The sequence below is a fragment of the Tympanuchus pallidicinctus genome, unplaced genomic scaffold (assembly GCF_026119805.1).
Source record: "Tympanuchus pallidicinctus isolate F22 unplaced genomic scaffold, pur_lepc_1.0 scaffold31, whole genome shotgun sequence".
Lineage (NCBI taxonomy): Eukaryota > Metazoa > Chordata > Aves > Galliformes > Phasianidae > Tympanuchus > Tympanuchus pallidicinctus.
In genome coordinates this window covers 2,887,386-2,900,450 of record NW_026294749.1, presented here as the reverse complement: position 1 = coordinate 2,900,450, position 13,065 = coordinate 2,887,386, and the positions used below count along the sequence as shown (strand labels likewise).

General features: G+C 41.4%; 1 long non-coding RNA gene across 1 annotated transcript in view; it reads right to left on the bottom strand.

Moving 5' to 3' along the window:
• Positions 1–757: 757 nt before the first annotated feature.
• LOC128087921 (uncharacterized) overlaps positions 758–13,065 on the bottom strand; it is a 32,510-nt gene continuing 20,202 nt past the window's right edge. Inside the window, exons 5-6 of the long non-coding RNA XR_008210074.1 lie at positions 12,538–12,605; positions 758–1,237 (exon numbers count right to left, since the gene is read on the bottom strand). This is a non-coding gene — a long non-coding RNA (uncharacterized LOC128087921). The remainder of the gene's footprint in view (positions 1,238–12,537; positions 12,606–13,065) is intronic.

The following is a 13,065-nucleotide window of genomic DNA, read 5'->3' as shown; positions in this document are numbered from 1 at the left end:
TGCACTGGCTGCCAGCACCTGCCCCCACTCCCCAGCACCTCAAACATCCACCTTCAGGGACCGGCAGTGAGTTTATGCACTCGCTGCTGGGCCTTCGCTGAGCAGAGACTGCCAATTGTGCTGCACTGTACTTAATTATGTAGTAGTTTTATGAGGTGGACTGCAGCACACAGGGGACCAACGTGAGACTACCAGATTTATTGCACTTTAACTTTGAGCTGACAGTATAACAGGCTCTAAGAGGTAAGTACTCAGTGCTTTTATTCACTGATCTTTTGCCCTCTCCCTGCGTTTTCATACAAGGCTTTGGAGCCTGTCTGGGACTACAGGGAGAACCTGGAACAGTGAATAGGAGCATTAAAAAGAGAAAGAGGAAGGCAAACAGACAGCAGGAGGGACCCAAGGAGAGGCAGCTTAGAATCATAGAATTGCTCAGGTTGGAAAAGACCTTCAAGATCATCAAGTCCAACTGAAACCTAACCATACTACCCTAACTCTAACAGCCCTCTGCTAAATCATGTTCCTGAGCACCACATTCATTAGACCCCATGGCCTTTTCTTTTGTCATGAAATGGGCATCACCAACCATTACCACCAGAAGTAAAAACACTTGTGATGCCAGTGAAGGCATTGCTGCTGGGTTGCTAGCTGAACATCAGTGTTACAATAACAGCAACATTCCTATTTCAGCAAAGTAGCAGTAGAAACTTTGGGGTTTCTGGAAACAAGAAGTCAGTGAAAAGTGGCAAAAGGGGTCAATCCAACAGGAGCTCTTCACTCTCATTCTTTGATGAAATGGACAGGTCTTAGACACATGTGCTCAGGGTCTTAAGGGGAAGAAATACTGCCTGGTTTTGGGACACGGTTGGCTATGTGCACTAGGAGGATGGAAAAACCATCACATGCTTTTTAAATTTTTTTTTTTTTTATCTACACTTGTGCGGTATTTAAAACACTGCTTTGAATCTATACAGATTTTCAGTTATTGGACCTCTTGGATTTTTAAACCTCACTGACTCTCAGCCAGACTGCCTCCGTCTGCATTGAAAGGAGCCATTCTTCTTCTTCTTCTTTTTTTTTTTTTTTCCTTCAGTGAAACTGGAGCCTTTCCCTTCCCGTAACTTTCAGCTGGCTGAGCCATTCCTAGATCTCTGCATTTTTCACTTTGCAGGCTGACCCCCAGGACTTCAGGAGCCTCATAAGAAAAGTTATGTGACACATTGGCTGCTGTGGAAAGCTGTACAGATGAAGGCTAAATGTTACGGATGGCAAAACGGCGAAATAATAAAATAAAGTACAATCTACAGCCACAAGGAAGAAGTTGGGTGCAAATGTTCAGTTAGGAATATTATAAACTGCAAAGCAGTGGGAAAACAGCACATACATTGCAAGGTTGTACAGTATAAAACAGCAAAGCACAAGTGCCATTTTTTCATTATGCTTTCTTTTTCCAGAAGGCTGATAGGAACAATGTTTAACTGTTTCAAAGTGTCTTTCAAATACAATTGTTAAGAAATAATCACATTATTAGAAAATCATTTGATCAGTGTGAAACTGTAACTTTAAACGAGTTCAAACTGACAGATATAAATTGGGATATACACTTTATAGGGCATAGCACATTTCACTTGGAAAAGTAAATATATAACATTATTGAAACAGAGTTAAAATGAATAGACTGCTGTAAAGAGCTTAAAAAAGTCCCAGGACATGCTATCAAATACAAGATCGCATAATTTGTCAAATTTTTCATGAGTCGTAACGTTTAAGAAAGTTCAGTTAAAATTGCCAGGATTCCCTGTGATTTTCAGTACTGATTCATTGCAAAAATACTATCAAAAATGAGCTCTCAGTTCATAAGTTATCGTAAATAAAGGATTCACAAAATTAGTTTTTCAGCCTGACACAGAGAATAGGTTTGACAACTGCAGAGCCCAAATGCAGAAACTTTTATTTATCTGTGTAATTTTCAAAGAGCCCTTAAATACTATTGCATCCAGAGGAAGGATAAATCTCTATACTATACTGATGCAGTAGAGGATGGAAATGCTACTGGGGTGCTACAACTCACAACTTCAAACCACTTATTCAGTAAAACATCAGTATGCCGTACAATTAACTTCACTTCTAGAATTACCTGGGGAAGGATCTTCCCTGAACTGACCATAGGAGAAAAAAATGAGGAGCTTTTAAGACTACAGAGAATAGGTGCTAAATTACTACTGTGATACATATCCTGTGATGGGTTTGCGCCTGTATCTGTCTCTCACTGTGTGTTTGTATTGTAGTTGTTAGCACAAAGGAAGCCTCACTCCTGTGGGACACCTGTCTGGTACAGAGATATAGATGTTAAACAGTAAATGTTAACTAAATGCCTTGACAGGTGATTATTCTATTTCCCAGCTCGGTTTTACACACAAAAAAAAGCATATTTAATATTCTGCTATCCTGTTTGAAAACGTTTTTCTTTTTTTTTCCTTCCTACAGATGTGCTAATTGTTTTTTAGTGTTTTGTTTTTTTTGTTTTTTTTGTGTTTTTTTTTTGAAGGTAAATACAAACTTTATAAGGTTTATAAGAAGTTGGCAAACAAAATAACCTTAATTCTTTAGAGGATTGGGATTCCTATTTTATATAATTTTGCGGATCACAGTCAGAGACACAGAAAGTCCAAAAAGGGAGAGGAGAGGAGAGGAGAGGAGAGGAGAGGAGAGGAGAGGAGAGGAGAGGAGAGGAGAGGAGAGGAGAGGAGAGGAGAGGAGAGGAGAGGAGAGGAGAGGAGAGGAGACTGTAAAAAACATTTTAACCAAAGATCATTAATGGGGCCCTTAACTGACAGTATGTAAAGAGATGAGAAAGAAGATCTTCTAAATGGCAGGAAATTCTTCAAACTTCCATTCAGTGTCTTGATATGTGAAAAAGGTTTTGCTGCACCTTATGTTGGAGATTTCTGTCATTAAGGCACATTAACATTGCCCCAGCAAGGCGAGCTCGTGTTGTGTCAGCTCTGCATACCAGCCTGCATACGTAGGATTTCACACCGTCACAACAGGAAGATTTTACTTGTCCATCAATGGCTAGGAAATGCCAGATAAGCGGACAAAGGAAAATGGCATAGCAAGATTAGGCAACTTCTTTACGAAATGGGTTTCTCATACTAGAAAGATGAACAGGACTCCAAAGAGCACTCACCCTCTCCTGTCGCAGCCAAGCATCTTTCACTGACAGCAGGCATCCCACACAGACTGGGTGAGAAGGTTTCACCCATACCCACCCACCTACCCAGGTCCCCTCCAGCAGCAGCTCCCAGTGGCCACTTGGCAGCTCTGTGACATTATCCTCTGTACCTGCCTGACTCATGTTGCTTCATATCTTCCACTTGTCCTGCTGCTCTCACTGGGACATTTGGGAGCTCTCTGGGTCTGCATCTCAGTGAGATCTTTCAGCACCAAAAAATGTAATGGGATGAATCATGCATGCACTGGATGTTTAAGGTATGTGTGTCTGTGTCTCCCTACTAATTTTTCAATCTGATTTCCAATTTCAACCAAGTCTGACAGAGGGGAAAATGATGCTGGAGCACAAAGTCCCCACAGGCTTTGCAAAAACAAGCATATAGAGGAAATTGGCAAGGCAATGGGGCAACCAGGTCTGCAACTCATAGACCTGCTTGATTCAATAACAACTCACGTCTGTGCATGACTGGTGGGCAATATGCACCCTCCTGCAGGCTCACAAATGAAATAGAGCCTGATGGCTCCTTTCCACCATTAGCACCAGCAGAGCAACACACAGAGAAATTCAGCCTCAATGCATATTTCCCTGATCTACACACAGGGATCTGTGCTTTCAAGAAGAGTTGGAAGTGCATTAGAGCTGGAACAGCAACACAGGAAAAGCAGAGTCACGCTGACATTTTTCATTCCCAGAGGCACCCTATGTTGTTCAGTGCCGGAAAACATGAAAACATCAGGTCCTGAAAAAGGGAAGGGGAATCAAGTGTGCCTGCTGTTGGAATTTGGAGAAGACCCGACACGAAACTGTCATGTACCCTTTCCTCCTGCTGCCCATATGTGGCTTGATTTGCAATGCTGTGAGATTGGCCCATCAAGAGCCCAAGTTTTGATTGCTCCTCCCTAAATCCTGCTCTCTCTGCAGTACAACCAGACTCCAGTGTTTTCCTGAAATATCAAGAACACCAGGTTTGATGGGCTTGGAAATACAAACTGTTCCTCTGAAGAATCCAGAATCTGTCCTCAGGAACTTAGTAGACATCAACAGGAAGATGAATTAGATACTCAACAGACCAAATTCTTCAAACTGAGGGTACACAGCTCCATGCAAGCACTGTATGAGCACAAATGCTCTTGGTGACACCCTCTAGCTCTGCACACACACTCATACACCCAAATATACCCACACTGGAAACTGAACACACATGTGGATTGACACTCTAATGTTCAGGGTCATGTCAAGTTAGGCTGTGCTGAGAGGTTCCTCTTTTCTCAGGGCTGTTCTAACAATCACCACTTTCTAGAATCTTGTTTCTACTGACATCAATCCACGCTCCTTGAGGAGATGTCTACTGTTTCTCTCCCAGGGAAACGTAAATCTTCACAAAGCAACCACTGGCAAGGTACTTCCACACATGCAAGCCAACTCAACCCTATATTTTTGAACAATGCCTATTTTTGAGAAGGAAGCAGCTATTATTTCAGACAGTCTTTCTGTAATGAAGCCTAGATCATGTGAGTATTCATTTTCTTACACAGCTGTGGAGAAGCAATCATGCCTGAGCCATAAGACCATCCTGTGTACTTGCTCTGTAAATACCCAGCTTCACATCTGTCTAGCTTATTGCATATGCAAACCAAGACATTTTTGCACAAAACCACAATGGGAAAGAGGTAACTATCCTCAAAATTGTATACATCTTTTTCTTCCTAAAAACTCACCAAAGAGTCTTCCTACCTCTTGGGCAATGTTTCTGCGATTATGTGCAAAAACACGTACCCATTATATGACTATAGGAAACACGACTGCAGTGCGCCAATGCCATAGGAAAAGCCTGTCTCTGTGTGTTCACCTTAAAATCTGAATTCTCCATGTCTTTCCTAAACAGGGGTCCATAATCACAGTCCTGGTTGCACAAATAAGACAAATATCTGAGATACAGAGATTCAAGCAGGTCTGACATTTCACCAAGCAGGAGGCAGCAGTGACCTACACACCCCAGCTGATGCATTTCACAAGAAACTGCAAGTCGCTTCAGCAAAATATGACTCCTTTGATACCTTCCTGTTTAATTTAATGCAGACTTTTAATATCCAAAGAGACCCACTGCTTTGAAATGAGGAAACTCGGTCAAAGACTTCGGCAGTCAGCCCACAGCTGGCAAGCACAGCTCAGGGGCCTAAAATACAACTGCTCACTAGACTTGTGTTTGGAGACAATGGAGCTTTCAAAATTAAGGCTTGTATATGCAGGCAAATTTATCAGCCTAATTATACTGGCATAATTAGGACGATAAATTTCCCTGTGTAGACAAGTCCTGAATCTCTCAAGCTCATAACTGGGCAGGTATTTCAGAGAGAGAGGGAAAAAGGGGGAAAAAGCCACTTTTGGAATATCCAAGTAATAAATTCTCTCTCTCTCTCTTTCATATTTTCCCCCAAGATTCTTTTTTTCATCCAAATGAACAGTATATTTCATTTTCAAACTGAGATCTGGAAGAACCATTGGTACATGTGTTTTTTAGACAAATTAGAAACAACAAATACAAATATGCCTTGAATCTGCACTGGTCAGTCTCTTGATCCAGAAAAACCCAAACACACTGGCAGAGCCCAGTAGGCAGACCACTCTCCATTCTACTTTGAAGAACACAATGAAGCAGGTTACCCACTATTTACAACGGTGCATCTAATGTGAGACTCTCAGACACTCCTGTCTGTGCAAAAGCCTCAGAAGAAGCCTGCACTGTTCAGAATAGTGGTCCAGGCACGCCAGGAACGATGCTATTGTTAACGCTCTTCCTTTCCATGCCTCCCTTGCCAATCTTTCCACATAAGAGCATCACATAACTCCCCTGTGAAGCTGCCAATCCCACAATATAGACCAAGTCTAATTTGGAAAAAGTGCAAGATATCTAACCAGTGCTCTCTGGTTTGTGTGTGCATAGGAAGTCTCATCCCAGGCACCTCATGCGCTTCACTCTACTTCACCATCTTGGAGCTGCCTAAAAACAGTAAGGGCCATATTGTGGGGAAAGAATCATGGCAAGAAAATTATACTGAACCTAGGACCAAACCCCTGCCTGATGGACAGCACTACTTGCTCACTCTCCTTGCATCCTACGGTGTGTGATCCCTGACCCGTTATGATAATATTAAATAAGTGACCTACGCTGCACAAGAATTGTGCTATGAACCTCAGCTAATGCTTCAGAATCTCATAACCTCCCTCAAAACCCTCAGTGAGCTCAGAAAATCCAGCATTCAGCTTCAGCCATTTTGTCATCCAATCTTTTTTCTCCCTCCCTATCTTCAGCTTTAATCTTCTTCCATGCTTCTCCATGTCATGGGACACAGACCTCTGCCTTAACAGTGGCAAAGATTCTCCTGATAACTAGGATTTCATTCCAGCTTCTCCCTCCCTTTTTTCACATTGATATCAGCACAGCACTGAGTAAGCAGAAGGAGAGTCAGGGTACCCATTGTGTTAAACACTGCATACATAACGGAAGAGAGAAAAGTCTTCTTGATCACACAGCCTAAACAAATAAGGCCAAAAGAAATGTTATTCCAATTTTACAGATGGAAAACCAGGACCAAAGATATTAAATGTCTGGCCCTAGGAAATGTGCAGCCAAGGCAGGAACTGACCCCCTGTTTCCTGAGAGCCAGCGATCAGTGTCTAATCACACATGATCAGTCTTCCTCTCTACCTCCCTGTAGGCAGTAGGAATTCATACTCAACATCTCCACATGTTTCTCTTGCACTGAATTGCACACAGCCATACACACCTCGATGGAACTCCTTAATAAATAATTCTACATAGATTCATGCAGTTCTCCTCTACTTGTCAACCCGTGCCTCCCTTACAGCACAGGAATTAGTCTTTCCTTCCTGTATTCCCAGTGTAATTATCAAACAAACTTTCCTTCTGGTGTAGTCTTCCAACATCATGGACACTTTAAATCTCACACATAAATCTCTTCAATTTCAGCAAGCCTCTCTTCTTGACAATGACGTTTAATTGTGATCCTTTTTTTAATCAGAGTCAGTCCTCAGCTTCCCATCCCCATCTGCTGGAAGCAAGTTTCCACCTAGAAAGGAAGTCAGTCTTTGATTTCATAGATGACTATAAGAAGATTTAACATCCTCACAAGCGTAACTATTTTGATCAGAACATTTTTGCTCCAATTCTTTTTCCAGCTGTCTCACTTCTGATACAAATCCCAAGATACAAAAATCCTTCAGAATTCACCCACAGAAACTCCAGTACAAAGGCAGGCCACTTGCCCTCTTGTGGCCTTAGGAAGGTCTTTCCCACTCTTCTCCAAGACCTTGGCTTCATGTAACACAAAGGAATAAAGGAGGGAGCTTCTGCATGTGTGGGTTTGCTTGCTTTAGATCCTCAAGGGAAATCTCCACTTTGTTACTGTGGCCCCACAGCATTTCTAGACGGCCACTAAGACCAATGTGTCTTAAAAGGCATTCAGCCTGACAGATAGAGGCTTTCATGAGAGCATCTCCCACCATCACTACTTCAGATTGGCATGAGTTCAATTTTACAGGCAGTGCTCATTTGAGTACAATTCTCCTCACTGTAGGCAACTGAAAGAAAACATCAGATTCTTGCTGATTAGATTTTTCTGGCTTCAAAGGAAAATCTGAGCTGTAAGATGTAATCTTGTGCAGTTTTGCTTTCAAAAACTTTCTGCTATTTGCCCTTTCAAATATCACCTCTCTGAAGATATGTGTATATGTAAAATGAGACGGCAGCATGAGCACCACAGCCTTTAGTCTCCCTCTAGTACTCTCAAAGGATGTCAAAAGCTCTGAGGGTTCTCCTTAAAAGGCAATAAATGAGATTTTGGTGTAAAAAGACAAGGTATGAAGTCCAAACAAGTGGGACCCAAGCATGAAATTATTATTTTTCTAACAAAGATCATTAGTGCCCCATGCCCCATCCTTCCTACCAAAAGCTAAGTAGCTTTATTTCAGCAGCACTGGCTGCATGACACAGAGCAAACACTGTGAAGCCAACTTCATTTCTGAGGACTTCACTCTAAACCCACTGTACAAGGATGACGCTGTCTTTCGAGATCCAGGTTACTTAGCTCCAGTTTGCAGGTGGCACACCCATCTAGGAGCAAGATGATTAAATGCAGCCTATGTTTCAACACTGTGCTCAATACAGTCCACTCTCAGTCTAGCCTGTTTGGATTTGAGCTGGCATGCCTGGAGACTCAGACTCTTACAAGCCTTTCCATAATACCATCAGCAACCCTGTCAGTGCCTGTGGCTGTTGTGCTGGGATGGAGAAAATAAATTTCCACATCCTACAAAAATGCTTGGATGTTAAGGCCAGAGGAACTAGCTAAAATCTTTCTGTCTGACATCTTTAACAACGTAGACTGTAAGATTATGCTAAGCAGTTCATACATCAAGTTCAATAGCTGTGGTTGAACAACAACCACAATAAATACGCAATCATGGAAAATCTACCACAATTCTTAGTAAGTTGTTCCAATGGTTAATTATTCTCACAGTTAAAAATGCACACCTGTGTATCAGTTTGAAGCTGCTTAGCTTCAACTCCTGGCCAACACATTCTGTTACGTCTATGCCTATTGAACTACGTAATACCTCATTCTCCGTTATTGATCCTCCTTAGGTAGCTTCAGCCTGTGACAAGTGATTTGTTTGAAGGCTAAATAAGTAGAACTTCCCTGACATTTGTTGCTATCTTGAGGGTTTTCTGTTTCTTTTCACCCTTTCAGTTGCTTTCCTCCAAGCATCTAGTGCTTTGATATCCCTCATGAAACCAATTGTGGAGTTTGCTGAGCTGTAAGGGATTCTCTCAGCATTCACAGAGCTAAACTACTTTCTTGGGTTTTGTTCTGAAAATCTCCACATGCTCCCATGAAGTCTTTCCAGAGTGCTCTGTGTTCTCTGTAAGCCTACAAGTTACAAAAGCATTTCCAAATCACTAAGTCCAAAATCATGCTGAGTGACACTGAGATGAAGCAACAAGACCAAAAGTCCCCACATAAAAATTTAGAAGGAAACAGTTTCACTGCAGGATCAGTGAGCAGAATGATCTTCCAGCTGCTTCTATTTCTTCAGGTAGGTGAAAGCATTCACAGCTCATTTGAGCCAGTTGTTGCCAACAGACTGGAGCTTTGCTATTGCTTCAGAGCTTTGGTCCAGTTCTTTCTATCTGCCACTCAAAAGGCTGGAGGAAATGCAACCTATTGCAGACCAGCTTTCCTTTTCAATCAGAAGTGTTCAGCTTCACATACACATAGCTTGCTTGCATCTCAAATATTGGCCAGACAAGCAGGCTGGATGGAAGTTCTGCCAGTCCCTAGCAATAGGGGCTAGATTAGTAGCTGCCTTGTAATAGCACCTTACTGAAGAACCAGCACCTTTCAAAGCACATGCATCTCAAACCTATGCTTTTCAATGGAAGAAAACAACACTGTCTTAAGTCACTTTGGAACAGAGCCTCACTGACTTTAAATTAGCAGTATATGATATCCTTCTGCTTTGCATATGATCATCGCAATGAAGAGCTTAAGAGAGCTTACTTCTTTTTTCCTAACAAATCTTCCTACTTTACAACAGCATTTCACCAAACTCAGTCACTTATTGGAAGGCCCTTCGTAGCTTAAAATAGCACAGCTGAAACATTTGCCTATGAATGTCTTTTAACTGGAGGAGCTCCTCTGGTCTGCCTGCATGGGGCATTTTTGCTTAAGGAAAGGAAGTAGAAGAACTCCACCACTCCCAAGCCACTCTTTCCCCATACAGGGAGCCGCTGCTCTCTGAGTATTAATAAAGCATGTGTTGAAAGGGAGACTCAGCCTGAGGCACGCTCAGTAGAACACTTGTCGCTTGACCCACCTCCTCAACCCAACGATTAATTAGGCCTAACCCCTCCCTGTCAAATTGCCTCTCAGGCATGTTGCTCAGCCTTCTCCCTCTTGCCTCAGGAAGATTCACTCACTAGCTTTTTATCTCAATATTCATGTTTTCCAGCTTGTAAGGTCCTCCACTGGTTTTTCCTCAGCTGCCCAAGGTCTGCATTCCTGTAAAGGGACTTTGAGAAGGAATGATATCTGGAGGGAGAATGAGCACTGCTAGGACTGGATGGGGACCTTCCTATCCCCATTCTCTCAGTCTTTCCCATGTGAGATGAGAAACAACCTAACTTCTTCTCATCTTCAGAAAGAAGCTCTCTCACTGCTGAATGCTGTTTAAGAGGTCTGGAGGTTCTGGTGTATCAGCAGACCTTGCATTCAGCAGTTCTCCAACACAGGGATGCAGTTTACATCTGGAGTCTGGGCAGTGGTGTTTGTTTCCAGAAATAGACCTCTGCGCTCACAGCCTTGCCTGGGAAAGAGCTGAGAACTATAGCTTTCCCCTGTCATGGATCAGTACTTAGCATATTATCTGCTACCACATCTTCTCTTACATGCCTTGTTCGTTTTGTGCATCATCGATGGAGCTCAGCTGCCTCACTTAATGTTCACTCACAGCAACTCCTTGGTGAAGTGTTAGCTTATGCTCCTGTCTCAGTTTCCTGTTCATTTATGCCATCTGGATAGACTGGGAGCTCTTTGGGGTCAGTGACTGCCTTTTGCTATACACATACAGAAATATGCCCAGTGGAGCCTTAATTAAGGTCTCTAGACGATGCTATAATACAAAAAATAAATATTAATTAGTTGGATCAGCAGATCCACATACCAGACATATTGCAAGACACTCCCCCGCTTTACTTACACATGCTGATATGTGAACGTGCCTGCAATGGTTAATACCACTGTATATTTGGCTTGTCTGCACACTGTATGTTTTTCCTGTATTATCCTTTCCTTTTCATAATCAGATGTCACTTAATATCCTGACTAAGAACATTCTGTAATACAGTAGCACGAGTTTGGACAGAATTGTGAAATTATCTTTGAGTTGTAACACAGATGGAAAGATCAGATGACAAGACTCTTTTCCATTTCTCTAGCCTTCTGCCGTGGTTACCTGTGTTCTAAAATCCTAAGCCATGAACGGGCTCATTCTTTATGTTGGCGATGAACTAAGTCATACTCACAGCTATCTGATTTTTGTACGTGGATTGCACATTCCAAAGAAAATCCATAATGGAAAACATAATTGCAGTAACAAGCACCCTACAGGGATGCAAAATTCCTCAAGAGAATTGTTACGGGTTAATAGGGCTCTTCTTTACATGGTTCTTTAGAGCCATTCCTATTCATATCAACTGAGCACTAGAGGAAAAGTAATAAAATTACCAGCAAAAGCCCAGGTTCTGCCTATTCAGTATTCCACACTAACTTCCAAAGACAGAGCTCTGATTGTATGGCTGAGCTAAACAGGATGGCTGTTTTTAACACCGTTCCAGCTTATGGTAACCATTAACTACAACCTGACTTCCCATTACAACATACCTCTGTGAACACCTATTAGCAGCTAATTGAATCATCTAAAAATGGTCATAATTCAAACCTATGTTTGTATTTTTGTAATGTTTCTTACGGTTTTTACTATAGTACAGGAGGAGATGCAAATCAAAGTTCTGTTTAAGAGCTCATGCTAGAATGGCAGTTTAAGTGGAAATCTAATGGAGTGACAAAGGGGAATAAAGCAGTATTGTATTTTTGATGTTACCCATGAGACATGATAGGAGAAACTAATAACAAGCTAATAAGACTGCCTATCTCTAAACATTTTCCAGCTGTGAGCCGCTGAAGAGCCAAAAGACCTCTCTAAGTCAACACCAACAAATACATACACTCACGTCGTAATTTTCTGCAATGGCTATTCATAATTTCAAAGTATAATTTCAAGGCTATATAGAATTTTTCATTCTACTTTGAATTAAAAAAAAATACAAGTGTTTCCTCTCAGTGGCATCAAGGATTGTTTTTCAGCCCGTTCTGTCCTGATGGTTTCAATGTGATTGAATTCAGTTTTATTGAAACTAAGCATGTTTTTATTATATTACTAGAGGCAAAGTTTGTGCTGTTTGTGCAGCATTATTGACACATTTGCACGTATTTGTTGCCAAGGCTTTAAATTTAATTTACAGTCTGATGCTGTAAATATTTTTCATTAAATCTATGGGAAAGTTGTTAGCTGTTATTTTGGGTACTTCAAATTAGCATAAATTAGCTTAAATAATAAATTAGCTTAAGCAATAAGTAGTTTAAACAAGCTACTCGAATTGAAAGAATACACTTCACTGATTGCAAGGGAACTGTCAAGAACAGATAACAAAGATAACACACCTCAGGTGGAGTGCCTCTCCAGAAAAAGGTCCTCTGCTGAGTCACAGCAATGTGATGTTTGCAGGCCACTGCAATGCAAAGCAAGGTGCAATTACATAAAGCTTATACAAACTGATGTTTGTGTTAAATAAATACAAACAGGAGAAAAAGAAAAGAAAGCTTAGGCAAAACTTCTTCAGCTTCCTTCTACTGTGAACTACCCAACTGTCACTAGGTCTGTCTAAAGTAACTATCTATTTCCACAAGAAGGTGTGAATTTAGGCAGTTTGTTAAGTAACAGTGGTCATGATCATCCACAAAGCACTTGAAAGGATTAAATAATCCTTTGAAGGATTAATCTGCCTCTGATTGAACAGATTGACTAAGAGAAAAAAACTCTTTTTCAAAATGCATACTCCTTTCTAGAGCACAGTGTAGAAGCACTGAGTAGTTTAACAGGTTGTCTAATTTGAACTTTAATAAAAGGCCAGCAAAGAATTTTTAAATTCATGGGGAAAAAATGCATTGTTACTTCAGCTGTGTCATTGC